Source organism: Coloeus monedula (genome assembly GCF_965178545.1).
Source record: "Coloeus monedula genome assembly, chromosome: 17".
NCBI classification, from domain to species: Eukaryota; Metazoa; Chordata; class Aves; order Passeriformes; family Corvidae; genus Coloeus; species Coloeus monedula.
In genome coordinates, this window is record NC_138797.1 from 8,749,138 (window position 1) to 8,775,822 (window position 26,685).

The window sequence follows — 26,685 nt, forward strand, 5'->3', positions numbered from 1 at the left end:
TTCTCCGAGCAGCCTCCGGAAAGGGCTCATCCCGCTGCGGCTCTGCGCCTTTCTTCGAATGCAGACGCCCGGCACACTTGGCTCAGCGAGAGCTGCGTGGGCAGCTTGGACTCAGCGAAAGCCAAAGGGTGTCCTTGGAGCTCGAGCTTGTTGGGGAGGATGAAAGTTTGGGAAGAAAGTTTCACAGCTATGTAGGCTTGGCAGAAAGATGTGTGAATGTAGAAACTTAGCATGAGGTAGGAATGGAAGGAGGTTTTGATGGAGAGGAAAAGGTGTTCTGCTGAAACACTGATCGCTGACTAAGTGAGAAGGCAAAGGCTGGAAGATGGAGTTGGAAGGAGATTTTCTTTGATGATTAGGACAACGGTATGTGACTCCAAACGAGCACCTGTTTTTCCCCACGTAAATGAGTCTCAAGAAGGGCATAAGGGAATAGAACACATGTTTTGACCAAAAAGAGAGCTCTCGCAGGCAAACAAGAAATGTCGATGGAGCAAGAAGAAGAAGAAGGAAGGAGGAAGGAGGGGGGGTCTGAGAATTCTCCGTGGTAAGCTTAAATTGTAAGTTGCTTACTCTTGCGATTGGAGAAGAATGACTAGAATTCGGCAATGGTAGTAGTCATGATAGGCTACAGGCAAATGTCAAGGTATCACTGTGTATGGTGCTTGTTGCTTGTACTGTATTAAGGGACTCAGCAAAGAAACCGATATAATGCCTTGTAACTTGAACAGAAAGCGGCTCCCGGTATGCCTACGAGCTGTAGCTGACAGCTGCAGGGCTGGCTCTGCGTACCCACTGCCTGAAAGGCTGTAAGTTCGCCTATGCAAGAACCAGCTTTCAAGAGAGCCGCCTGAAGTGCAGACAGCCTTCGTGAGCCTTTCTCCTCCAGAGCTGTGGCAAAGAAAGCGTGCACGCTACAGCGTGGGTGCGTGCAGCATGCACGAGCAAAAGCGGCCAAGTCCAGTGCCCTCGCTGGGCTTCCCTTTCGTGCGGACAAGGTGAGGCGAAGAACGAAGCCGCAGAGCAGCGGGCTTGCGTGTGCAGTGCAGCGAGTCGCAGAAGTCCAGCAAGGGCTCGTTCACAAGCCGAGCCGGCTGAGGGCGTCCTCGCTTCTGCAAAAGGGAAGGCGGAGCCGTAGCACTTCACCCCGCAGCGTGGAGACAGGCACTTTGCTAGTCCTTCAGCCTTGCAGAGTCCCTGCAGCTAGAGCTCAGCCAGGAGCAGGCGTCAAAGCAGAAGGCCTTCCTAAAGCACCCCTTCTCCGAGCAGCCTCCGGAAAGGGCTCATCCCGCTGCGGCTCTGCGCCTTTCTTCGAATGCAGACGCCCGGCACACTTGGCTCAGCGAGAGCTGCGTGGGCAGCATGGACTCAGCGAAAGCCAAAGGGTGTCCTTGGAGCTCGAGCTTGTTGGGGAGGATGAAAGTTTGGGAAGAAAGTTTCACAGCTATGTAGGCTTGGCAGAAAGATGTGTGAATGTAGAAACTTAGCATGAGGTAGGAATGGAAGGAGGTTTTGATGGAGAGGAAAAGGTGTTCTGCTGAAACACTGATCGCTGACTAAGTGAGAAGGCAAAGGCTGGAAGATGGAGTTGGAAGGAGATTTTCTTTGATGATTAGGACAACGGTATGTGACTCCAAACGAGCACCTGTTTTTCCCCACGTAAATGAGTCTCAAGAAGGGCATAAGGGAATAGAACACATGTTTTGACCAAAAAGAGAGCTCTCGCAGGCAAACAAGAAATGTCGATGGAGCAAGAAGAAGAAGAAGGAAGGAGGGGGGGTCTGAGAATTCTCCGTGGTAAGCTTAAATTGTAAGTTGCTTACTCTTGCGACTGGAGAAGAATGACTAGAATTCGGCAATGGTAGTAGTCATGATAGGCTACAGGCAAATGTCAAGGTATCACTGTGTATGGTGCTTGTTGCTTGTACTGTATTAAGGGACTCAGCAAAGAAAGCGATATAATGCCTTGTAACTTGAACAGAAAGCGGCTCCCGGTATGCCTACGAGCTGTAGCTGACAGCTGCAGGGCTGGCTCTGCGTACCCACTGCCTGAAAGGCTGTAAGTTCGCCTATGCAAGAACCAGCTTTCAAGAGAGCCGCCTGAAGTGCAGACAGCCTTCGTGAGCCTTTCTCCTCCAGAGCTGTGGCAAAGAAAGCGTGCACGCTACAGCGTGGGTGCGTGCAGCATGCACGAGCAAAAGCGGCCAAGTCCAGTGCCCTCACTGGGCTTCCCTTTCGTGCGGACAAGGTGAGGCGAAGAACGAAGCCGCAGAGCAGCGGGCTTGCGTGTGCAGTGCAGCGAGTCGCAGAAGTCCAGCAAGGGCTCGTTCACAAGCCGAGCCGGCTGAGGGCGTCCTCGCTTCTGCGAAAGGGAAGGCGGAGCCGTAGCACTTCACCCCGCAGCGTGGAGACAGGCACTTTGCTAGTCCTTCAGCCTTGCAGAGTCCCTGCAGCTAGAGCTCAGCCAGGAGCAGGCGTCAAAGCAGAAGGCCTTCCTAAAGCACCCCTTCTCCGAGCAGCCTCCGGAAAGGGCTCATCCCGCTGCGGCTCTGCGCCTTTCTTCGAATGCAGACGCCCGGCACACTTGGCTCAGCGAGAGCTGCGTGGGCAGCTTGGACTCAGCGAAAGCCAAAGGGTGTCCTTGGAGCTCGAGCTTGTTGGGGAGGATGAAAGTTTGGGAAGAAAGTTTCACAGCTATGTAGGCTTGGCAGAAAGATGTGTGAATGTAGAAACTTAGCATGAGGTAGGAATGGAAGGAGGTTTTGATGGAGAGGAAAAGGTGTTCTGCTGAAACACTGATCGCTGACTAAGTGAGAAGGCAAAGGCTGGAAGATGGAGTTGGAAGGAGATTTTCTTTGATGATTAGGACAACGGTATGTGACTCCAAACGAGCACCTGTTTTTCCCCACGTAAATGAGTCTCAAGAAGGGCATAAGGGAATAGAACACATGTTTTGACCAAAAAGAGAGCTCTCGCAGGCAAACAAGAAATGTCGATGGAGCAAGAAGAAGAAGAAGAAGGAAGGAGGGGGGGTCTGAGAATTCTCCGTGGTAAGCTTAAATTGTAAGTTGCTTACTCTTGCGATTGGAGAAGAATGACTAGAATTCGGCAATGGTAGTAGTCATGATAGGCTACAGGCAAATGTCAAGGTATCACTGTGTATGGTGCTTGTTGCTTGTACTGTATTAAGGGACTCAGCAAAGAAACCGATATAATGCCTTGTAACTTGAACAGAAAGCGGCTCCCGGTATGCCTACGAGCTGTAGCTGACAGCTGCAGGGCTGGCTCTGCGTACCCACTGCCTGAAAGGCTGTAAGTTCGCCTATGCAAGAACCAGCTTTCAAGAGAGCCGCCTGAAGTGCAGACAGCCTTCGTGAGCCTTTCTCCTCCAGAGCTGTGGCAAAGAAAGCGTGCACGCTACAGCGTGGGTGCGTGCAGCATGCACGAGCAAAAGCGGCCAAGTCCAGTGCCCTCGCTGGGCTTCCCTTTCGTGCGGACAAGGTGAGGCGAAGAACGAAGCCGCAGAGCAGCGGGCTTGCGTGTGCAGTGCAGCGAGTCGCAGAAGTCCAGCAAGGGCTCGTTCACAAGCCGAGCCGGCTGAGGGCGTCCTCGCTTCTGCGAAAGGGAAGGCGGAGCCGTAGCACTTCACCCCGCAGCGTGGAGACAGGCACTTTGCTAGTCCTTCAGCCTTGCAGAGTCCCTGCAGCTAGAGCTCAGCCAGGAGCAGGCGTCAAAGCAGAAGGCCTTCCTAAAGCACCCCTTCTCCGAGCAGCCTCCGGAAAGGGCTCATCCCGCTGCGGCTCTGCGCCTTTCTTCGAATGCAGACGCCCGGCACACTTGGCTCAGCGAGAGCTGCGTGGGCAGCTTGGACTCAGCGAAAGCCAAAGGGTGTCCTTGGAGCTCGAGCTTGTTGGGGAGGATGAAAGTTTGGGAAGAAAGTTTCACAGCTATGTAGGCTTGGCAGAAAGATGTGTGAATGTAGAAACTTAGCATGAGGTAGGAATGGAAGGAGGTTTTGATGGAGAGGAAAAGGTGTTCTGCTGAAACACTGATCGCTGACTAAGTGAGAAGGCAAAGGCTGGAAGATGGAGTTGGAAGGAGATTTTCTTTGATGATTAGGACAACGGTATGTGACTCCAAACGAGCACCTGTTTTTCCCCACGTAAATGAGTCTCAAGAAGGGCATAAGGGAATAGAACACATGTTTTGACCAAAAAGAGAGCTCTCGCAGGCAAACAAGAAATGTCGATGGAGCAAGAAGAAGAAGAAGGAAGGAGGAAGGAGGGGGGGTCTGAGAATTCTCCGTGGTAAGCTTAAATTGTAAGTTGCTTACTCTTGCGATTGGAGAAGAATGACTAGAATTCGGCAATGGTAGTAGTCATGATAGGCTACAGGCAAATGTCAAGGTATCACTGTGTATGGTGCTTGTTGCTTGTACTGTATTAAGGGACTCAGCAAAGAAACCGATATAATGCCTTGTAACTTGAACAGAAAGCGGCTCCCGGTATGCCTACGAGCTGTAGCTGACAGCTGCAGGGCTGGCTCTGCGTACCCACTGCCTGAAAGGCTGTAAGTTCGCCTGTGCAAGAACCAGCTTTCAAGAGAGCCGCCTGAAGTGCAGACAGCCTTCGTGAGCCTTTCTCCTCCAGAGCTGTGGCAAAGAAAGCGTGCACGCTACAGCGTGGGTGCGTGCAGCATGCACGAGCAAAAGCGGCCAAGTCCGGTGCCCTCGCTGGGCTTCCCTTTCGTGCGGACAAGGTGAGGCGAAGAACGAAGCCGCAGAGCAGCGGGCTTGCGTGTGCAGTGCAGCGAGTCGCAGAAGTCCAGCAAGGGCTCGTTCACAAGCCGAGCCGGCTGAGGGCGTCCTCGCTTCTGCGAAAGGGAAGGCGGAGCCGTAGCACTTCACCCCGCAGCGTGGAGACAGGCACTTTGCTAGTCCTTCAGCCTTGCAGAGTCCCTGCAGCTAGAGCTCAGCCAGGAGCAGGCGTCAAAGCAGAAGGCCTTCCTAAAGCACCCCTTCTCCGAGCAGCCTCCGGAAAGGGCTCATCCCGCTGCGGCTCTGCGCCTTTCTTCGAATGCAGACGCCCGGCACACTTGGCTCAGCGAGAGCTGCGTGGGCAGCTTGGACTCAGCGAAAGCCAAAGGGTGTCCTTGGAGCTCGAGCTTGTTGGGGAGGATGAAAGTTTGGGAAGAAAGTTTCACAGCTATGTAGGCTTGGCAGAAAGATGTGTGAATGTAGAAACTTAGCATGAGGTAGGAATGGAAGGAGGTTTTGATGGAGAGGAAAAGGTGTTCTGCTGAAACACTGATCGCTGACTAAGTGAGAAGGCAAAGGCTGGAAGATGGAGTTGGAAGGAGATTTTCTTTGATGATTAGGACAACGGTATGTGACTCCAAACGAGCACCTGTTTTTCCCCACGTAAATGAGTCTCAAGAAGGGCATAAGGGAATAGAACACATGTTTTGACCAAAAAGAGAGCTCTCGCAGGCAAACAAGAAATGTCGATGGAGCAAGAAGAAGAAGAAGGAAGGAGGAAGGAGGGGGGGTCTGAGAATTCTCCGTGGTAAGCTTAAATTGTAAGTTGCTTACTCTTGCGATTGGAGAAGAATGACTAGAATTCGGCAATGGTAGTAGTCATGATAGGCTACAGGCAAATGTCAAGGTATCACTGTGTATGGTGCTTGTTGCTTGTACTGTATTAAGGGACTCAGCAAAGAAAGCGATATAATGCCTTGTAACTTGAACAGAAAGCGGCTCCCGGTATGCCTACGAGCTGTAGCTGACAGCTGCAGGGCTGGCTCTGCGTACCCACTGCCTGAAACGCTGTAAGTTCGCCTATGCAAGAACCAGCTTTCAAGAGAGCCGCCTGAAGTGCAGACAGCCTTCGTGAGCCTTTCTCCTCCAGAGCTGTGGCAAAGAAAGCGTGCACGCTACAGCGTGGGTGCGTGCAGCATGCACGAGCAAAAGCGGCCAAGTCCAGTGCCCTCGCTGGGCTTCCCTTTCGTGCGGACAAGGTGAGGCGAAGAACGAAGCCGCAGAGCAGCGGGCTTGCGTGTGCAGTGCAGCGAGTCGCAGAAGTCCAGCAAGGGCTCGTTCACAAGCCGAGCCGGCTGAGGGCGTCCTCGCTTCTGCAAAAGGGAAGGCGGAGCCGTAGCACTTCACCCCGCAGCGTGGAGACAGGCACTTTGCTAGTCCTTCAGCCTTGCAGAGTCCCTGCAGCTAGAGCTCAGCCAGGAGCAGGCGTCAAAGCAGAAGGCCTTCCTAAAGCACCCCTTCTCCGAGCAGCCTCCGGAAAGGGCTCATCCCGCTGCGGCTCTGCGCCTTTCTTCGAATGCAGACGCCCGGCACACTTGGCTCAGCGAGAGCTGCGTGGGCAGCATGGACTCAGCGAAAGCCAAAGGGTGTCCTTGGAGCTCGAGCTTGTTGGGGAGGATGAAAGTTTGGGAAGAAAGTTTCACAGCTATGTAGGCTTGGCAGAAAGATGTGTGAATGTAGAAACTTAGCATGAGGTAGGAATGGAAGGAGGTTTTGATGGAGAGGAAAAGGTGTTCTGCTGAAACACTGATCGCTGACTAAGTGAGAAGGCAAAGGCTGGAAGATGGAGTTGGAAGGAGATTTTCTTTGATGATTAGGACAACGGTATGTGACTCCAAACGAGCACCTGTTTTTCCCCACGTAAATGAGTCTCAAGAAGGGCATAAGGGAATAGAACACATGTTTTGACCAAAAAGAGAGCTCTCGCAGGCAAACAAGAAATGTCGATGGAGCAAGAAGAAGAAGAAGGAAGGAGGGGGGGTCTGAGAATTCTCCGTGGTAAGCTTAAATTGTAAGTTGCTTACTCTTGCGACTGGAGAAGAATGACTAGAATTCGGCAATGGTAGTAGTCATGATAGGCTACAGGCAAATGTCAAGGTATCACTGTGTATGGTGCTTGTTGCTTGTACTGTATTAAGGGACTCAGCAAAGAAAGCGATATAATGCCTTGTAACTTGAACAGAAAGCGGCTCCCGGTATGCCTACGAGCTGTAGCTGACAGCTGCAGGGCTGGCTCTGCGTACCCACTGCCTGAAAGGCTGTAAGTTCGCCTATGCAAGAACCAGCTTTCAAGAGAGCCGCCTGAAGTGCAGACAGCCTTCGTGAGCCTTTCTCCTCCAGAGCTGTGGCAAAGAAAGCGTGCACGCTACAGCGTGGGTGCGTGCAGCATGCACGAGCAAAAGCGGCCAAGTCCAGTGCCCTCACTGGGCTTCCCTTTCGTGCGGACAAGGTGAGGCGAAGAACGAAGCCGCAGAGCAGCGGGCTTGCGTGTGCAGTGCAGCGAGTCGCAGAAGTCCAGCAAGGGCTCGTTCACAAGCCGAGCCGGCTGAGGGCGTCCTCGCTTCTGCGAAAGGGAAGGCGGAGCCGTAGCACTTCACCCCGCAGCGTGGAGACAGGCACTTTGCTAGTCCTTCAGCCTTGCAGAGTCCCTGCAGCTAGAGCTCAGCCAGGAGCAGGCGTCAAAGCAGAAGGCCTTCCTAAAGCACCCCTTCTCCGAGCAGCCTCCGGAAAGGGCTCATCCCGCTGCGGCTCTGCGCCTTTCTTCGAATGCAGACGCCCGGCACACTTGGCTCAGCGAGAGCTGCGTGGGCAGCTTGGACTCAGCGAAAGCCAAAGGGTGTCCTTGGAGCTCGAGCTTGTTGGGGAGGATGAAAGTTTGGGAAGAAAGTTTCACAGCTATGTAGGCTTGGCAGAAAGATGTGTGAATGTAGAAACTTAGCATGAGGTAGGAATGGAAGGAGGTTTTGATGGAGAGGAAAAGGTGTTCTGCTGAAACACTGATCGCTGACTAAGTGAGAAGGCAAAGGCTGGAAGATGGAGTTGGAAGGAGATTTTCTTTGATGATTAGGACAACGGTATGTGACTCCAAACGAGCACCTGTTTTTCCCCACGTAAATGAGTCTCAAGAAGGGCATAAGGGAATAGAACACATGTTTTGACCAAAAAGAGAGCTCTCGCAGGCAAACAAGAAATGTCGATGGAGCAAGAAGAAGAAGAAGAAGGAAGGAGGGGGGGTCTGAGAATTCTCCGTGGTAAGCTTAAATTGTAAGTTGCTTACTCTTGCGATTGGAGAAGAATGACTAGAATTCGGCAATGGTAGTAGTCATGATAGGCTACAGGCAAATGTCAAGGTATCACTGTGTATGGTGCTTGTTGCTTGTACTGTATTAAGGGACTCAGCAAAGAAACCGATATAATGCCTTGTAACTTGAACAGAAAGCGGCTCCCGGTATGCCTACGAGCTGTAGCTGACAGCTGCAGGGCTGGCTCTGCGTACCCACTGCCTGAAACGCTGTAAGTTCGCCTATGCAAGAACCAGCTTTCAAGAGAGCCGCCTGAAGTGCAGACAGCCTTCGTGAGCCTTTCTCCTCCAGAGCTGTGGCAAAGAAAGCGTGCACGCTACAGCGTGGGTGCGTGCAGCATGCACGAGCAAAAGCGGCCAAGTCCAGTGCCCTCGCTGGGCTTCCCTTTCGTGCGGACAAGGTGAGGCGAAGAACGAAGCCGCAGAGCAGCGGGCTTGCGTGTGCAGTGCAGCGAGTCGCAGAAGTCCAGCAAGGGCTCGTTCACAAGCCGAGCCGGCTGAGGGCGTCCTCGCTTCTGCGAAAGGGAAGGCGGAGCCGTAGCACTTCACCCCGCAGCGTGGAGACAGGCACTTTGCTAGTCCTTCAGCCTTGCAGAGTCCCTGCAGCTAGAGCTCAGCCAGGAGCAGGCGTCAAAGCAGAAGGCCTTCCTAAAGCACCCCTTCTCCGAGCAGCCTCCGGAAAGGGCTCATCCCGCTGCGGCTCTGCGCCTTTCTTCGAATGCAGACGCCCGGCACACTTGGCTCAGCGAGAGCTGCGTGGGCAGCTTGGACTCAGCGAAAGCCAAAGGGTGTCCTTGGAGCTCGAGCTTGTTGGGGAGGATGAAAGTTTGGGAAGAAAGTTTCACAGCTATGTAGGCTTGGCAGAAAGATGTGTGAATGTAGAAACTTAGCATGAGGTAGGAATGGAAGGAGGTTTTGATGGAGAGGAAAAGGTGTTCTGCTGAAACACTGATCGCTGACTAAGTGAGAAGGCAAAGGCTGGAAGATGGAGTTGGAAGGAGATTTTCTTTGATGATTAGGACAACGGTATGTGACTCCAAACGAGCACCTGTCTTTCCCCACGTAAATGAGTCTCAAGAAGGGCATAAGGGAATAGAACACATGTTTTGACCAAAAAGAGAGCTCTCGCAGGCAAACAAGAAATGTCGATGGAGCAAGAAGAAGAAGAAGAAGGAAGGAGGGGGGGTCTGAGAATTCTCCGTGGTAAGCTTAAATTGTAAGTTGCTTACTCTTGCGATTGGAGAAGAATGACTAGAATTCGGCAATGGTAGTAGTCATGATAGGCTACAGGCAAATGTCAAGGTATCACTGTGTATGGTGCTTGTTGCTTGTACTGTATTAAGGGACTCAGCAAAGAAAGCGATATAATGCCTTGTAACTTGAACAGAAAGCGGCTCCCGGTATGCCTACGAGCTGTAGCTGACAGCTGCAGGGCTGGCTCTGCGTACCCACTGCCTGAAACGCTGTAAGTTCGCCTATGCAAGAACCAGCTTTCAAGAGAGCCGCCTGAAGTGCAGACAGCCTTCGTGAGCCTTTCTCCTCCAGAGCTGTGGCAAAGAAAGCGTGCACGCTACAGCGTGGGTGCGTGCAGCATGCACGAGCAAAAGCGGCCAAGTCCAGTGCCCTCGCTGGGCTTCCCTTTCGTGCGGACAAGGTGAGGCGAAGAACGAAGCCGCAGAGCAGCGGGCTTGCGTGTGCAGTGCAGCGAGTCGCAGAAGTCCAGCAAGGGCTCGTTCACAAGCCGAGCCGGCTGAGGGCGTCCTCGCTTCTGCGAAAGGGAAGGCGGAGCCGTAGCACTTCACCCCGCAGCATGGAGACAGGCACTTTGCTAGTCCTTCAGCCTTGCAGAGTCCCTGCAGCTAGAGCTCAGCCAGGAGCAGGCGTCAAAGCAGAAGGCCTTCCTAAAGCACCCCTTCTCCGAGCAGCCTCCGGAAAGGGCTCATCCCGCTGCGCTCTGCGCCTTTCTTCGAATGCAGACGCCCGGCACACTTGGCTCAGCGAGAGCTGCGTGGGCAGCTTGGACTCAGCGAAAGCCAAAGGGTGTCCTTGGAGCTCGAGCTTGTTGGGGAGGATGAAAGTTTGGGAAGAAAGTTTCACAGCTATGTAGGCTTGGCAGAAAGATGTGTGAATGTAGAAACTTAGCATGAGGTAGGAATGGAAGGAGGTTTTGATGGAGAGGAAAAGGTGTTCTGCTGAAACACTGATCGCTGACTAAGTGAGAAGGCAAAGGCTGGAAGATGGAGTTGGAAGGAGATTTTCTTTGATGATTAGGACAACGGTATGTGACTCCAAACGAGCACCTGTCTTTCCCCACGTAAATGAGTCTCAAGAAGGGCATAAGGGAATAGAACACATGTTTTGACCAAAAAGAGAGCTCTCGCAGGCAAACAAGAAATGTCGATGGAGCAAGAAGAAGAAGAAGAAGGAAGGAGGGGGGGTCTGAGAATTCTCCGTGGTAAGCTTAAATTGTAAGTTGCTTACTCTTGCGATTGGAGAAGAATGACTAGAATTCGGCAATGGTAGTAGTCATGATAGGCTACAGGCAAATGTCAAGGTATCACTGTGTATGGTGCTTGTTGCTTGTACTGTATTAAGGGACTCAGCAAAGAAACCGATATAATGCCTTGTAACTTGAACAGAAAGCGGCTCCCGGTATGCCTACGAGCTGTAGCTGACAGCTGCAGGGCTGGCTCTGCGTACCCACTGCCTGAAAGGCTGTAAGTTCGCCTATGCAAGAACCAGCTTTCAAGAGAGCCGCCTGAAGTGCAGACAGCCTTCGTGAGCCTTTCTCCTCCAGAGCTGTGGCAAAGAAAGCGTGCACGCTACAGCGTGGGTGCGTGCAGCATGCACGAGCAAAAGCGGCCAAGTCCAGTGCCCTCGCTGGGCTTCCCTTTCGTGCGGACAAGGTGAGGCGAAGAACGAAGCCGCAGAGCAGCGGGCTTGCGTGTGCAGTGCAGCGAGTCGCAGAAGTCCAGCAAGGGCTCGTTCACAAGCCGAGCCGGCTGAGGGCGTCCTCGCTTCTGCGAAAGGGAAGGCGGAGCCGTAGCACTTCACCCCGCAGCGTGGAGACAGGCACTTTGCTAGTCCTTCAGCCTTGCAGAGTCCCTGAAGCTAGAGCTCAGCCAGGAGCAGGCGTCAAAGCAGAAGGCCTTCCTAAAGCACCCCTTCTCCGAGCAGCCTCCGGAAAGGGCTCATCCCGCTGCGGCTCTGCGCCTTTCTTCGAATGCAGACGCCCGGCACACTTGGCTCAGCGAGAGCTGCGTGGGCAGCTTGGACTCAGCGAAAGCCAAAGGGTGTCCTTGGAGCTCGAGCTTGTTGGGGAGGATGAAAGTTTGGGAAGAAAGTTTCACAGCTATGTAGGCTTGGCAGAAAGATGTGTGAATGTAGAAACTTAGCATGAGGTAGGAATGGAAGGAGGTTTTGATGGAGAGGAAAAGGTGTTCTGCTGAAACACTGATCGCTGACTAAGTGAGAAGGCAAAGGCTGGAAGATGGAGTTGGAAGGAGATTTTCTTTGATGATTAGGACAACGGTATGTGACTCCAAACGAGCACCTGTCTTTCCCCACGTAAATGAGTCTCAAGAAGGGCATAAGGGAATAGAACACATGTTTTGACCAAAAAGAGAGCTCTCGCAGGCAAACAAGAAATGTTGATGGAGCAAGAAGAAGAAGAAGAAGGAAGGAGGGGGGGTCTGAGAATTCTCCGTGGTAAGCTTAAATTGTAAGTTGCTTACTCTTGCGATTGGAGAAGAATGACTAGAATTCGGCAATGGTAGTAGTCATGATAGGCTACAGGCAAATGTCAAGGTATCACTGTGTATGGTGCTTGTTGCTTGTACTGTATTAAGGGACTCAGCAAAGAAAGCGATATAATGCCTTGTAACTTGAACAGAAAGCGGCTCCCGGTATGCCTACGAGCTGTAGCTGACAGCTGCAGGGCTGGCTCTGCGTACCCACTGCCTGAAAGGCTGTAAGTTCGCCTATGCAAGAACCAGCTTTCAAGAGAGCCGCCTGAAGTGCAGACAGCCTTCGTGAGCCTTTCTCCTCCAGAGCTGTGGCAAAGAAAGCGTGCACGCTACAGCGTGGGTGCGTGCAGCATGCACGAGCAAAAGCGGCCAAGTCCAGTGCCCTCGCTGGGCTTCCCTTTCGTGCGGACAAGGTGAGGCGAAGAACGAAGCCGCAGAGCAGCGGGCTTGCGTGTGCAGTGCAGCGAGTCGCAGAAGTCCAGCAAGGGCTCGTTCACAAGCCGAGCCGGCTGAGGGCGTCCTCGCTTCTGCGAAAGGGAAGGCGGAGCCGTAGCACTTCACCCCGCAGCGTGGAGACAGGCACTTTGCTAGTCCTTCAGCCTTGCAGAGTCCCTGCAGCTAGAGCTCAGCCAGGAGCAGGCGTCAAAGCAGAAGGCCTTCCTAAAGCACCCCTTCTCCGAGCAGCCTCCGGAAAGGGCTCATCCCGCTGCGGCTCTGCGCCTTTCTTCGAATGCAGACGCCCGGCACACTTGGCTCAGCGAGAGCTGCGTGGGCAGCTTGGACTCAGCGAAAGCCAAAGGGTGTCCTTGGAGCTCGAGCTTGTTGAGGAGGATGAAAGTTTGGGAAGAAAGTTTCACAGCTATGTAGGCTTGGCAGAAAGATGTGTGAATGTAGAAACTTAGCATGAGGTAGGAATGGAAGGAGGTTTTGATGGAGAGGAAAAGGTGTTCTGCTGAAACACTGATCGCTGACTAAGTGAGAAGGCAAAGGCTGGAAGATGGAGTTGGAAGGAGATTTTCTTTGATGATTAGGACAACGGTATGTGACTCCAAACGAGCACCTGTTTTTCCCCACGTAAATGAGTCTCAAGAAGGGCATAAGGGAATAGAACACATGTTTTGACCAAAAAGAGAGCTCTCGCAGGCAAACAAGAAATGTCGATGGAGCAAGAAGAAGAAGAAGGAAGGAGGAAGGAGGGGGGGTCTGAGAATTCTCCGTGGTAAGCTTAAATTGTAAGTTGCTTACTCTTGCGATTGGAGAAGAATGACTAGAATTCGGCAATGGTAGTAGTCATGATAGGCTACAGGCAAATGTCAAGGTATCACTGTGTATGGTGCTTGTTGCTTGTACTGTATTAAGGGACTCAGCAAAGAAACCGATATAATGCCTTGTAACTTGAACAGAAAGCGGCTCCCGGTATGCCTACGAGCTGTAGCTGACAGCTGCAGGGCTGGCTCTGCGTACCCACTGCCTGAAACGCTGTAAGTTCGCCTATGCAAGAACCAGCTTTCAAGAGAGCCGCCTGAAGTGCAGACAGCCTTCGTGAGCCTTTCTCCTCCAGAGCTGTGGCAAAGAAAGCGTGCACGCTACAGCGTGGGTGCGTGCAGCATGCACGAGCAAAAGCGGCCAAGTCCAGTGCCCTCGCTGGGCTTCCCTTTCGTGCGGACAAGGTGAGGCGAAGAACGAAGCCGCAGAGCAGCGGGCTTGCGTGTGCAGTGCAGCGAGTCGCAGAAGTCCAGCAAGGGCTCATTCACAAGCCGAGCCGGCTGAGGGCGTCCTCGCTTCTGCGAAAGGGAAGGCGGAGCCGTAGCACTTCACCCCGCAGCGTGGAGACAGGCACTTTGCTAGTCCTTCAGCCTTGCAGAGTCCCTGCAGCTAGAGCTCAGCCAGGAGCAGGCGTCAAAGCAGAAGGCCTTCCTAAAGCACCCCTTCTCCGAGCAGCCTCCGGAAAGGGCTCATCCCGCTGCGGCTCTGCGCCTTTCTTCGAATGCAGACGCCCGGCACACTTGGCTCAGCGAGAGCTGCGTGGGCAGCTTGGACTCAGCGAAAGCCAAAGGGTGTCCTTGGAGCTCGAGCTTGTTGGGGAGGATGAAAGTTTGGGAAGAAAGTTTCACAGCTATGTAGGCTTGGCAGAAAGATGTGTGAATGTAGAAACTTAGCATGAGGTAGGAATGGAAGGAGGTTTTGATGGAGAGGAAAAGGTGTTCTGCTGAAACACTGATCGCTGACTAAGTGAGAAGGCAAAGGCTGGAAGATGGAGTTGGAAGGAGATTTTCTTTGATGATTAGGACAACGGTATGTGACTCCAAACGAGCACCTGTCTTTCCCCACGTAAATGAGTCTCAAGAAGGGCATAAGGGAATAGAACACATGTTTTGACCAAAAAGAGAGCTCTCGCAGGCAAACAAGAAATGTCGATGGAGCAAGAAGAAGAAGAAGGAAGGAGGAAGGAGGGGGGGTCTGAGAATTCTCCGTGGTAAGCTTAAATTGTAAGTTGCTTACTCTTGCGATTGGAGAAGAATGACTAGAATTCGGCAATGGTAGTAGTCATGATAGGCTACAGGCAAATGTCAAGGTATCACTGTGTATGGTGCTTGTTGCTTGTACTGTATTAAGGGACTCAGCAAAGAAAGCGATATAATGCCTTGTAACTTGAACAGAAAGCGGCTCCCGGTATGCCTACGAGCTGTAGCTGACAGCTGCAGGGCTGGCTCTGCGTACCCACTGCCTGAAAGGCTGTAAGTTCGCCTATGCAAGAACCAGCTTTCAAGAGAGCCGCCTGAAGTGCAGACAGCCTTCGTGAGCCTTTCTCCTCCAGAGCTGTGGCAAAGAAAGCGTGCACGCTACAGCGTGGGTGCGTGCAGCATGCACGAGCAAAAGCGGCCAAGTCCGGTGCCCTCGCTGGGCTTCCCTTTCGTGCGGACAAGGTGAGGCGAAGAACGAAGCCGCAGAGCAGCGGGCTTGCGTGTGCAGTGCAGCGAGTCGCAGAAGTCCAGCAAGGGCTCGTTCACAAGCCGAGCCGGCTGAGGGCGTCCTCGCTTCTGCGAAAGGGAAGGCGGAGCCGTAGCACTTCACCCCGCAGCGTGGAGACAGGCACTTTGCTAGTCCTTCAGCCTTGCAGAGTCCCTGCAGCTAGAGCTCAGCCAGGAGCAGGCGTCAAAGCAGAAGGCCTTCCTAAAGCACCCCTTCTCCGAGCAGCCTCCGGAAAGGGCTCATCCCGCTGCGGCTCTGCGCCTTTCTTCGAATGCAGACGCCCGGCACACTTGGCTCAGCGAGAGCTGCGTGGGCAGCTTGGACTCAGCGAAAGCCAAAGGGTGTCCTTGGAGCTCGAGCTTGTTGGGGAGGATGAAAGTTTGGGAAGAAAGTTTCACAGCTATGTAGGCTTGGCAGAAAGATGTGTGAATGTAGAAACTTAGCATGAGGTAGGAATGGAAGGAGGTTTTGATGGAGAGGAAAAGGTGTTCTGCTGAAACACTGATCGCTGACTAAGTGAGAAGGCAAAGGCTGGAAGATGGAGTTGGAAGGAGATTTTCTTTGATGATTAGGACAACGGTATGTGACTCCAAACGAGCACCTGTTTTTCCCCACGTAAATGAGTCTCAAGAAGGGCATAAGGGAATAGAACACATGTTTTGACCAAAAAGAGAGCTCTCGCAGGCAAACAAGAAATGTCGATGGAGCAAGAAGAAGAAGAAGGAAGGAGGAAGGAGGGGGGGTCTGAGAATTCTCCGTGGTAAGCTTAAATTGTAAGTTGCTTACTCTTGCGATTGGAGAAGAATGACTAGAATTCGGCAATGGTAGTAGTCATGATAGGCTACAGGCAAATGTCAAGGTATCACTGTGTATGGTGCTTGTTGCTTGTACTGTATTAAGGGACTCAGCAAAGAAACCGATATAATGCCTTGTAACTTGAACAGAAAGCGGCTCCCGGTATGCCTACGAGCTGTAGCTGACAGCTGCAGGGCTGGCTCTGCGTACCCACTGCCTGAAAGGCTGTAAGTTCGCCTATGCAAGAACCAGCTTTCAAGAGAGCCGCCTGAAGTGCAGACAGCCTTCGTGAGCCTTTCTCCTCCAGAGCTGTGGCAAAGAAAGCGTGCACGCTACAGCGTGGGTGCGTGCAGCATGCACGAGCAAAAGCGGCCAAGTCCAGTGCCCTCGCTGGGCTTCCCTTTCGTGCGGACAAGGTGAGGCGAAGAACGAAGCCGCAGAGCAGCGGGCTTGCGTGTGCAGTGCAGCGAGTCGCAGAAGTCCAGCAAGGGCTCGTTCACAAGCCGAGCCGGCTGAGAGCGTCCTCGCTTCTGCGAAAGGGAAGGCGGAGCCGTAGCACTTCACCCCGCAGCGTGGAGACAGGCACTTTGCTAGTCCTTCAGCCTTGCAGAGTCCCTGCAGCTAGAGCTCAGCCAGGAGCAGGCGTCAAAGCAGAAGGCCTTCCTAAAGCACCCCTTCTCCGAGCAGCCTCCGGAAAGGGCTCATCCCGCTGCGGCTCTGCGCCTTTCTTCGAATGCAGACGCCCGGCACACTTGGCTCAGCGAGAGCTGCGTGGGCAGCTTGGACTCAGCGAAAGCCAAAGGGTGTCCTTGGAGCTCGAGCTTGTTGGGGAGGATGAAAGTTTGGGAAGAAAGTTTCACAGCTATGTAGGCTTGGCAGAAAGATGTGTGAATGTAGAAACTTAGCATGAGGTAGGAATGGAAGGAGGTTTTGATGGAGAGGAAAAGGTGTTCTGCTGAAACACTGATCGCTGACTAAGTGAGAAGGCAAAGGCTGGAAGATGGAGTTGGAAGGAGATTTTCTTTGATGATTAGGACAACGGTATGTGACTCCAAACGAGCACCTGTTTTTCCCCACGTAAATGAGTCTCAAGAAGGGCATAAGGGAATAGAACACATGTTTTGACCAAAAAGAGAGCTCTCGCAGGCAAACAAGAAATGTCGATGGAGCAAGAAGAAGAAGAAGGAAGGAGGGGGGGTCTGAGAATTCTCCGTGGTAAGCTTAAATTGTAAGTTGCTTACTCTTGCGATTGGAGAAGAATGACTAGAATTCGGCAATGGTAGTAGTCATGATAGGCTACAGGCAAATGTCAAGGTATCACTGTGTATGGTGCTTGTTGCTTGTACTGTATTAAGGGACTCAGCAAAGAAAGCGATATAATGCCTTGTAACTTGAACAGAAAGCGGCTCCCGGTATGCCTACGAGCTGTAGCTGACAGCTGCAGGGCTGGCTCTGCGTACCCACTGCCTGAAAGGCTGTAAGTTCGCCTATGCAAGAACCAGCTTTCAAGAGAGCCGCCTGAAGTGCAGACAGCCTTCGTGAGCCTTTCTCCTCCAGAGCTGTGGCAAAGAAAGCGTGCACGCTACAGCGTGGGTGCGTGCAGCATGCACGAGCAAAAGCGGCCAAGTCCAGTGCCCTCACTGGGCTTCCCTTTCGTGCGGACAAGGTGAGGCGAAGAACGAAGCCGCAGAGCAGCGGGCTTGCGTGTGCAGTGCAGCGAGTCGCAGAAGTCCAGCAAGGGCTCGTTCACAAGCCGAGCCGGCTGAGAGCGTCCTCGCTTCTGCGAAAGGGAAGGCGGAGCCGTAGCACTTCACCCCGCAGCGTGGAGACAGGCACTTTGCTAGTCCTTCAGCCTTGCAGAGTCCCTGCAGCTAGAGCTCAGCCAGGAGCAGGCGTCAAAGCAGAAGGCCTTCCTAAAGCACCCCTTCTCCGAGCAGCCTCCGGAAAGGGCTCATCCCGCTGCGGCTCTGCGCCTTTCTTCGAATGCAGACGCCCGGCACACTTGGCTCAGCGAGAGCTGCGTGGGCAGCTTGGACTCAGCGAAAGCCAAAGGGTGTCCTTGGAGCTCGAGCTTGTTGGGGAGGATGAAAGTTTGGGAAGAAAGTTTCACAGCTATGTAGGCTTGGCAGAAAGATGTGTGAATGTAGAAACTTAGCATGAGGTAGGAATGGAAGGAGGTTTTGATGGAGAGGAAAAGGTGTTCTGCTGAAACACTGATCGCTGACTAAGTGAGAAGGCAAAGGCTGGAAGATGGAGTTGGAAGGAGATTTTCTTTGATGATTAGGACAACGGTATGTGACTCCAAACGAGCACCTGTTTTTTCCCACGTAAATGAGTCTCAAGAAGGGCATAAGGGAATAGAACACATGTTTTGACCAAAAAGAGAGCTCTCGCAGGCAAACAAGAAATGTCGATGGAGCAAGAAGAAGAAGAAGGAAGGAGGAAGGAGGGGGGGTCTGAGAATTCTCCGTGGTAAGCTTAAATTGTAAGTTGCTTACTCTTGCGATTGGAGAAGAATGACTAGAATTCGGCAATGGTAGTAGTCATGATAGGCTACAGGCAAATGTCAAGGTATCACTGTGTATGGTGCTTGTTGCTTGTACTGTATTAAGGGACTCAGCAAAGAAAGCGATATAATGCCTTGTAACTTGAACAGAAAGCGGCTCCCGGTATGCCTACGAGCTGTAGCTGACAGCTGCAGGGCTGGCTCTGCATACCCACTGCCTGAAAGGCTGTAAGTTCGCCTATGCAAGAACCAGCTTTCAAGAGAGCCGCCTGAAGTGCAGACAGCCTTCGTGAGCCTTTCTCCTCCAGAGCTGTGGCAAAGAAAGCGTGCACGCTACAGCGTGGGTGCGTGCAGCATGCACGAGCAAAAGCGGCCAAGTCCAGTGCCCTCGCTGGGCTTCCCTTTCGTGCAGACAAGGTGAGGCGAAGAACGAAGCCGCAGAGCAGCGGGCTTGCGTGTGCAGTGCAGCGAGTCGCAGAAGTCCAGCAAGGGCTCGTTCACAAGCCGAGCCGGCTGAGGGCGTCCTCGCTTCTGCGAAAGGGAAGGCGGAGCCGTAGCACTTCACCCCGCAGTGTGGAGACAGGCACTTTGCTAGTCCTTCAGCCTTGCAGAGTCCCTGCAGCTAGAGCTCAGCCAGGAGCAGGCGTCAAAGCAGAAGGCCTTCCTAAAGCACCCCTTCTCCGAGCAGCCTCCGGAAAGGGCTCATCCCGCTGCGGCTCTGCGCCTTTCTTCGAATGCAGACGCCCGGCACACTTGGCTCAGCGAGAGCTGCGTGGGCAGCTTGGACTCAGCGAAAGCCAAAGGGTGTCCTTGGAGCTCGAGCTTGTTGGGGAGGATGAAAGTTTGGGAAGAAAGTTTCACAGCTATGTAGGCTTGGCAGAAAGATGTGTGAATGTAGAAACTTAGCATGAGGTAGGAATGGAAGGAGGTTTTGATGGAGAGGAAAAGGTGTTCTGCTGAAACACTGATCGCTGACTAAGTGAGAAGGCAAAGGCTGGAAGATGGAGTTGGAAGGAGATTTTCTTTGATGATTAGGACAACGGTATGTGACTCCAAACGAGCACCTGTCTTTCCCCACGTAAATGAGTCTCAAGAAGGGCATAAGGGAATAGAACACATGTTTTGACCAAAAAGAGAGCTCTCGCAGGCAAACAAGAAATGTCGATGGAGCAAGAAGAAGAAGAAGGAAGGAGGGGGGGTCTGAGAATTCTCCGTGGTAAGCTTAAATTGTAAGTTGCTTACTCTTGCGATTGGAGAAGAATGACTAGAATTCGGCAATGGTAGTAGTCATGATAGGCTACAGGCAAATGTCAAGGTATCACTGTGTATGGTGCTTGTTGCTTGTACTGTATTAAGGGACTCAGCAAAGAAAGCGATATAATGCCTTGTAACTTGAACAGAAAGCGGCTCCCGGTATGCCTACGAGCTGTAGCTGACAGCTGCAGGGCTGGCTCTGCGTACCCACTGCCTGAAACGCTGTAAGTTCGCCTATGCAAGAACCAGCTTTCAAGAGAGCCGCCTGAAGTGCAGACAGCCTTCGTGAGCCTTTCTCCTCCAGAGCTGTGGCAAAGAAAGCGTGCACGCTACAGCGTGGGTGCGTGCAGCATGCACGAGCAAAAGCGGCCAAGTCCAGTGCCCTCGCTGGGCTTCCCTTTCGTGCGGACAAGGTGAGGCGAAGAACGAAGCCGCAGAGCAACGGGCTTGCGTGTGCAGTGCAGCGAGTCGCAGAAGTCCAGCAAGGGCTCGTTCACAAGCCGAGCCGGCTGAGGGCGTCCTCGCTTCTGCGAAAGGGAAGGCGGAGCCGTAGCACTTCACCCCGCAGCGTGGAGACAGGCACTTTGCTAGTCCTTCAGCCTTGCAGAGTCCCTGCAGCTAGAGCTCAGCCAGGAGCAGGCGTCAAAGCAGAAGGCCTTCCTAAAGCACCCCTTCTCCGAGCAGCCTCCGGAAAGGGCTCATCCCGCTGCGGCTCTGCGCCTTTCTTCGAATGCAGACGCCCGGCACACTTGGCTCAGCGAGAGCTGCGTGGGCAGCTTGGACTCAGCGAAAGCCAAAGGGTGTCCTTGGAGCTCGAGCTTGTTGGGGAGGATGAAAGTTTGGGAAGAAAGTTTCACAGCTATGTAGGCTTGGCAGAAAGATGTGTGAATGTAGAAACTTAGCATGAGGTAGGAATGGAAGGAGGTTTTGATGGAGAGGAAAAGGTGTTCTGCTGAAACACTGATCGCTGACTAAGTGAGAAGGCAAAGGCTGGAAGATGGAGTTGGAAGGAGATTTTCTTTGATGATTAGGACAACGGTATGTGACTCCAAACGAGCACCTGTTTTTCCCCACGTAAATGAGTCTCAAGAAGGGCATAAGGGAATAGAACACATGTTTTGACCAAAAAGAGAGCTCTCGCAGGCAAACAAGAAATGTCGATGGAGCAAGAAGAAGAAGAAGGAAGGAGGAAGGAGGGGGGGTCTGAGAATTCTCCGTGGTAAGCTTAAATTGTAAGTTGCTTACTCTTGCGATTGGAGAAGAATGACTAGAATTCGGCAATGGTAGTAGTCATGATAGGCTACAGGCAAATGTCAAGGTATCACTGTGTATGGTGCTTGTTGCTTGTACTGTATTAAGGGACTCAGCAAAGAAAGCGATATAATGCCTTGTAACTTGAACAGAAAGCGGCTCCCGGTATGCCTACGAGCTGTAGCTGACAGCTGCAGGGCTGGCTCTGCGTACCCACTGCCTGAAACGCTGTAAGTTCGCCTATGCAAGAACCAGCTTTCAAGAGAGCCGCCTGAAGTGCAGACAGCCTTCGTGAGCCTTTCTCCTCCAGAGCTGTGGCAAAGAAAGCGTGCACGCTACAGCGTGGGTGCGTGCAGCATGCACGAGCAAAAGCGGCCAAGTCCAGTGCCCTCGCTGGGCTTCCCTTTCGTGCGGACAAGGTGAGGCGAAGAACGAAGCTGCAGAGCAGCGGGCTTGCGTGTGCAGTGCAGCGAGTCGCAGAAGTCCAGCAAGGGCTCGTTCACAAGCCGAGCCGGCTGAGGGCGTCCTCGCTTCTGCGAAAGGGAAGGCGGAGCCGTAGCACTTCACCCCGCAGCGTGGAGACAGGCACTTTGCTAGTCCTTCAGCCTTGCAGAGTCCCTGCAGCTAGAGCTCAGCCAGGAGCAGGCGTCAAAGCAGAAGGCCTTCCTAAAGCACCCCTTCTCCGAGCAGCCTCCGGAAAGGGCTCATCCCGCTGCGGCTCTGCGCCTTTCTTCGAATGCAGACGCCCGGCACACTTGGCTCAGCGAGAGCTGCGTGGGCAGCTTGGACTCAGCGAAAGCCAAAGGGTGTCCTTGGAGCTCGAGCTTGTTGGGGAGGATGAAAGTTTGGGAAGAAAGTTTCACAGCTATGTAGGCTTGGCAGAAAGATGTGTGAATGTAGAAACTTAGCATGAGGTAGGAATGGAAGGAGGTTTTGATGGAGAGGAAAAGGTGTTCTGCTGAAACACTGATCGCTGACTAAGTGAGAAGGCAAAGGCTGGAAGATGGAGTTGGAAGGAGATTTTCTTTGATGATTAGGACAACGGTATGTGACTCCAAACGAGCACCTGTTTTTCCCCACGTAAATGAGTCTCAAGAAGGGCATAAGGGAATAGAACACATGTTTTGACCAAAAAGAGAGCTCTCGCAGGCAAACAAGAAATGTCGATGGAGCAAGAAGAAGAAGAAGGAAGGAGGAAGGAGGGGGGGTCTGAGAATTCTCCGTGGTAAGCTTAAATTGTAAGTTGCTTACTCTTGCGATTGGAGAAGAATGACTAGAATTCGGCAATGGTAGTAGTCATGATAGGCTACAGGCAAATGTCAAGGTATCACTGTGTATGGTGCTTGTTGCTTGTACTGTATTAAGGGACTCAGCAAAGAAAGCGATATAATGCCTTGTAACTTGAACAGAAAGCGGCTCCCGGTATGCCTACGAGCTGTAGCTGACAGCTGCAGGGCTGGCTCTGCGTACCCACTGCCTGAAACGCTGTAAGTTCGCCTATGCAAGAACCAGCTTTCAAGAGAGCCGCCTGAAGTGCAGACAGCCTTCGTGAGCCTTTCTCCTCCAGAGCTGTGGCAAAGAAAGCGTGCACGCTACAGCGTGGGTGCGTGCAGCATGCACGAGCAAAAGCGGCCAAGTCCAGTGCCCTCGCTGGGCTTCCCTTTCGTGCGGACAAGGTGAGGCGAAGAACGAAGCCGCAGAGCAACGGGCTTGCGTGTGCAGTGCAGCGAGTCGCAGAAGTCCAGCAAGGGCTCGTTCACAAGCCGAGCCGGCTGAGGGCGTCCTCGCTTCTGCGAAAGGGAAGGCGGAGCCGTAGCACTTCACCCCGCAGCGTGGAGACAGGCACTTTGCTAGTCCTTCAGCCTTGCAGAGTCCCTGCAGCTAGAGCTCAGCCAGGAGCAGGCGTCAAAGCAGAAGGCCTTCCTAAAGCACCCCTTCTCCGAGCAGCCTCCGGAAAGGGCTCATCCCGCTGCGGCTCTGCGCCTTTCTTCGAATGCAGACGCCCGGCACACTTGGCTCAGCGAGAGCTGCGTGGGCAGCTTGGACTCAGCGAAAGCCAAAGGGTGTCCTTGGAGCTCGAGCTTGTTGGGGAGGATGAAAGTTTGGGAAGAAAGTTTCACAGCTATGTAGGCTTGGCAGAAAGATGTGTGAATGTAGAAACTTAGCATGAGGTAGGAATGGAAGGAGGTTTTGATGGAGAGGAAAAGGTGTTCTGCTGAAACACTGATCGCTGACTAAGTGAGAAGGCAAAGGCTGGAAGATGGAGTTGGAAGGAGATTTTCTTTGATGATTAGGACAACGGTATGTGACTCCAAACGAGCACCTGTTTTTCCCCACGTAAATGAGTCTCAAGAAGGGCATAAGGGAATAGAACACATGTTTTGACCAAAAAGAGAGCTCTCGCAGGCAAACAAGAAATGTCGATGGAGCAAGAAGAAGAAGAAGGAAGGAGGAAGGAGGGGGGGTCTGAGAATTCTCCGTGGTAAGCTTAAATTGTAAGTTGCTTACTCTTGCGATTGGAGAAGAATGACTAGAATTCGGCAATGGTAGTAGTCATGATAGGCTACAGGCAAATGTCAAGGTATCACTGTGTATGGTGCTTGTTGCTTGTACTGTATTAAGGGACTCAGCAAAGAAAGCGATATAATGCCTTGTAACTTGAACAGAAAGCGGCTCCCGGTATGCCTACGAGCTGTAGCTGACAGCTGCAGGGCTGGCTCTGCGTACCCACTGCCTGAAACGCTGTAAGTTCGCCTATGCAAGAACCAGCTTTCAAGAGAGCCGCCTGAAGTGCAGACAGCCTTCGTGAGCCTTTCTCCTCCAGAGCTGTGGCAAAGAAAGCGTGCACGCTACAGCGTGGGTGCGTGCAGCATGCACGAGCAAAAGCGGCCAAGTCCAGTGCCCTCGCTGGGCTTCCCTTTCGTGCGGACAAGGTGAGGCGAAGAACGAAGCTGCAGAGCAGCGGGCTTGCGTGTGCAGTGCAGCGAGTCGCAGAAGTCCAGCAAGGGCTCGTTCACAAGCCGAGCCGGCTGAGGGCGTCCTCGCTTCTGCGAAAGGGAAGGCGGAGCCGTAGCACTTCACCCCGCAGCGTGGAGACAGGCACTTTGCTAGTCCTTCAGCCTTGCAGAGTCCCTGCAGCTAGAGCTCAGCCAGGAGCAGGCGTCAAAGCAGAAGGCCTTCCTAAAGCACCCCTTCTCCGAGCAGCCTCCGGAAAGGGCTCATCCCGCTGCGGCTCTGCGCCTTTCTTCGAATGCAGACGCCCGGCACACTTGGCTCAGCGAGAGCTGCGTGGGCAGCTTGGACTCAGCGAAAGCCAAAGGGTGTCCTTGGAGCTCGAGCTTGTTGGGGAGGATGAAAGTTTGGGAAGAAAGTTTCACAGCTATGTAGGCTTGGCAGAAAGATGTGTGAATGTAGAAACTTAGCATGAGGTAGGAATGGAAGGAGGTTTTGATGGAGAGGAAAAGGTGTTCTGCTGAAACACTGATCGCTGACTAAGTGAGAAGGCAAAGGCTGGAAGATGGAGTTGGAAGGAGATTTTCTTTGATGATTAGGACAACGGTATGTGACTCCAAACGAGCACCTGTTTTTCCCCACGTAAATGAGTCTCAAGAAGGGCATAAGGGAATAGAACACATGTTTTGACCAAAAAGAGAGCTCTCGCAGGCAAACAAGAAATGTCGATGGAGCAAGAAGAAGAAGAAGGAAGGAGGAAGGAGGGGGGGTCTGAGAATTCTCCGTGGTAAGCTTAAATTGTAAGTTGCTTACTCTTGCGATTGGAGAAGAATGACTAGAATTCGGCAATGGTAGTAGTCATGATAGGCTACAGGCAAATGTCAAGGTATCACTGTGTATGGTGCTTGTTGCTTGTACTGTATTAAGGGACTCAGCAAAGAAACCGATATAATGCCTTGTAACTTGAACAGAAAGCGGCTCCCGGTATGCCTACGAGCTGTAGCTGACAGCTGCAGGGCTGGCTCTGCGTACCCACTGCCTGAAAGGCTGTAAGTTCGCCTATGCAAGAACCAGCTTTCAAGAGAGCCGCCTGAAGTGCAGACAGCCTTCGTGAGCCTTTCTCCTCCAGAGCTGTGGCAAAGAAAGCGTGCACGCTACAGCGTGGGTGCGTGCAGCATGCACGAGCAAAAGCGGCCAAGTCCAGTGCCCTCGCTGGGCTTCCCTTTCGTGCGGACAAGGTGAGGCGAAGAACGAAGCTGCAGAGCAGCGGGCTTGCGTGTGCAGTGCAGCGAGTCGCAGAAGTCCAGCAAGGGCTCGTTCACAAGCCGAGCCGGCTGAGGGCGTCCTCGCTTCTGCGAAAGGGAAGGCGGAGCCGTAGCACTTCACCCCGCAGCGTGGAGACAGGCACTTTGCTAGTCCTTCAGCCTTGCAGAGTCCCTGCAGCTAGAGCTCAGCCAGGAGCAGGCGTCAAAGCAGAAGGCCTTCCTAAAGCACCCCTTCTCCGAGCAGCCTCCGGAAAGGGCTCATCCCGCTGCGGCTCTGCGCCTTTCTTCGAATGCAGACGCCCGGCACACTTGGCTCAGCGAGAGCTGCGTGGGCAGCTTGGACTCAGCGAAAGCCAAAGGGTGTCCTTGGAGCTCGAGCTTGTTGGGGAGGATGAAAGTTTGGGAAGAAAGTTTCACAGCTATGTAGGCTTGGCAGAAAGATGTGTGAATGTAGAAACTTAGCATGAGGTAGGAATGGAAGGAGGTTTTGATGGAGAGGAAAAGGTGTTCTGCTGAAACACTGATCGCTGACTAAGTGAGAAGGCAAAGGCTGGAAGATGGAGTTGGAAGGAGATTTTCTTTGATGATTAGGACAACGGTATGTGACTCCAAACGAGCACCTGTTTTTCCCCACGTAAATGAGTCTCAAGAAGGGCATAAGGGAATAGAACACATGTTTTGACCAAAAAGAGAGCTCTCGCAGGCAAACAAGAAATGTCGATGGAGCAAGAAGAAGAAGAAGGAAGGAGGGGGGGTCTGAGAATTCTCCGTGGTAAGCTTAAATTGTAAGTTGCTTACTCTTGCGATTGGAGAAGAATGACTAGAATTCGGCAATGGTAGTAGTCATGATAGGCTACAGGCAAATGTCAAGGTATCACTGTGTATGGTGCTTGTTGCTTGTACTGTATTAAGGGACTCAGCAAAGAAACCGATATAATGCCTTGTAACTTGAACAGAAAGCGGCTCCCGGTATGCCTACGAGCTGTAGCTGACAGCTGCAGGGCTGGCTCTGCGTACCCACTGCCTGAAAGGCTGTAAGTTCGCCTATGCAAGAACCAGCTTTCAAGAGAGCCGCCTGAAGTGCAGACAGCCTTCGTGAGCCTTTCTCCTCCAGAGCTGTGGCAAAGAAAGCGTGCACGCTACAGCGTGGGTGCGTGCAGCATGCACGAGCAAAAGCGGCCAAGTCCAGTGCCCTCACTGGGCTTCCCTTTCGTGCGGACAAGGTGAGGCGAAGAACGAAGCCGCAGAGCAGCGGGCTTGCGTGTGCAGTGCAGCGAGTCGCAGAAGTCCAGCAAGGGCTCGTTCACAAGCCGAGCCGGCTGAGAGCGTCCTCGCTTCTGCGAAAGGGAAGGCGGAGCCGTAGCACTTCACCCCGCAGCGTGGAGACAGGCACTTTGCTAGTCCTTCAGCCTTGCAGAGTCCCTGCAGCTAGAGCTCAGCCAGGAGCAGGCGTCAAAGCAGAAGGCCTTCCTAAAGCACCCCTTCTCCGAGCAGCCTCCGGAAAGGGCTCATCCCGCTGCGGCTCTGCGCCTTTCTTCGAATGCAGACGCCCGGCACACTTGGCTCAGCGAGAGCTGCGTGGGCAGCTTGGACTCAGCGAAAGCCAAAGGGTGTCCTTGGAGCTCGAGCTTGTTGGGGAGGATGAAAGTTTGGGAAGAAAGTTTCACAGCTATGTAGGCTTGGCAGAAAGATGTGTGAATGTAGAAACTTAGCATGAGGTAGGAATGGAAGGAGGTTTTGATGGAGAGGAAAAGGTGTTCTGCTGAAACACTGATCGCTGACTAAGTGAGAAGGCAAAGGCTGGAAGATGGAGTTGGAAGGAGATT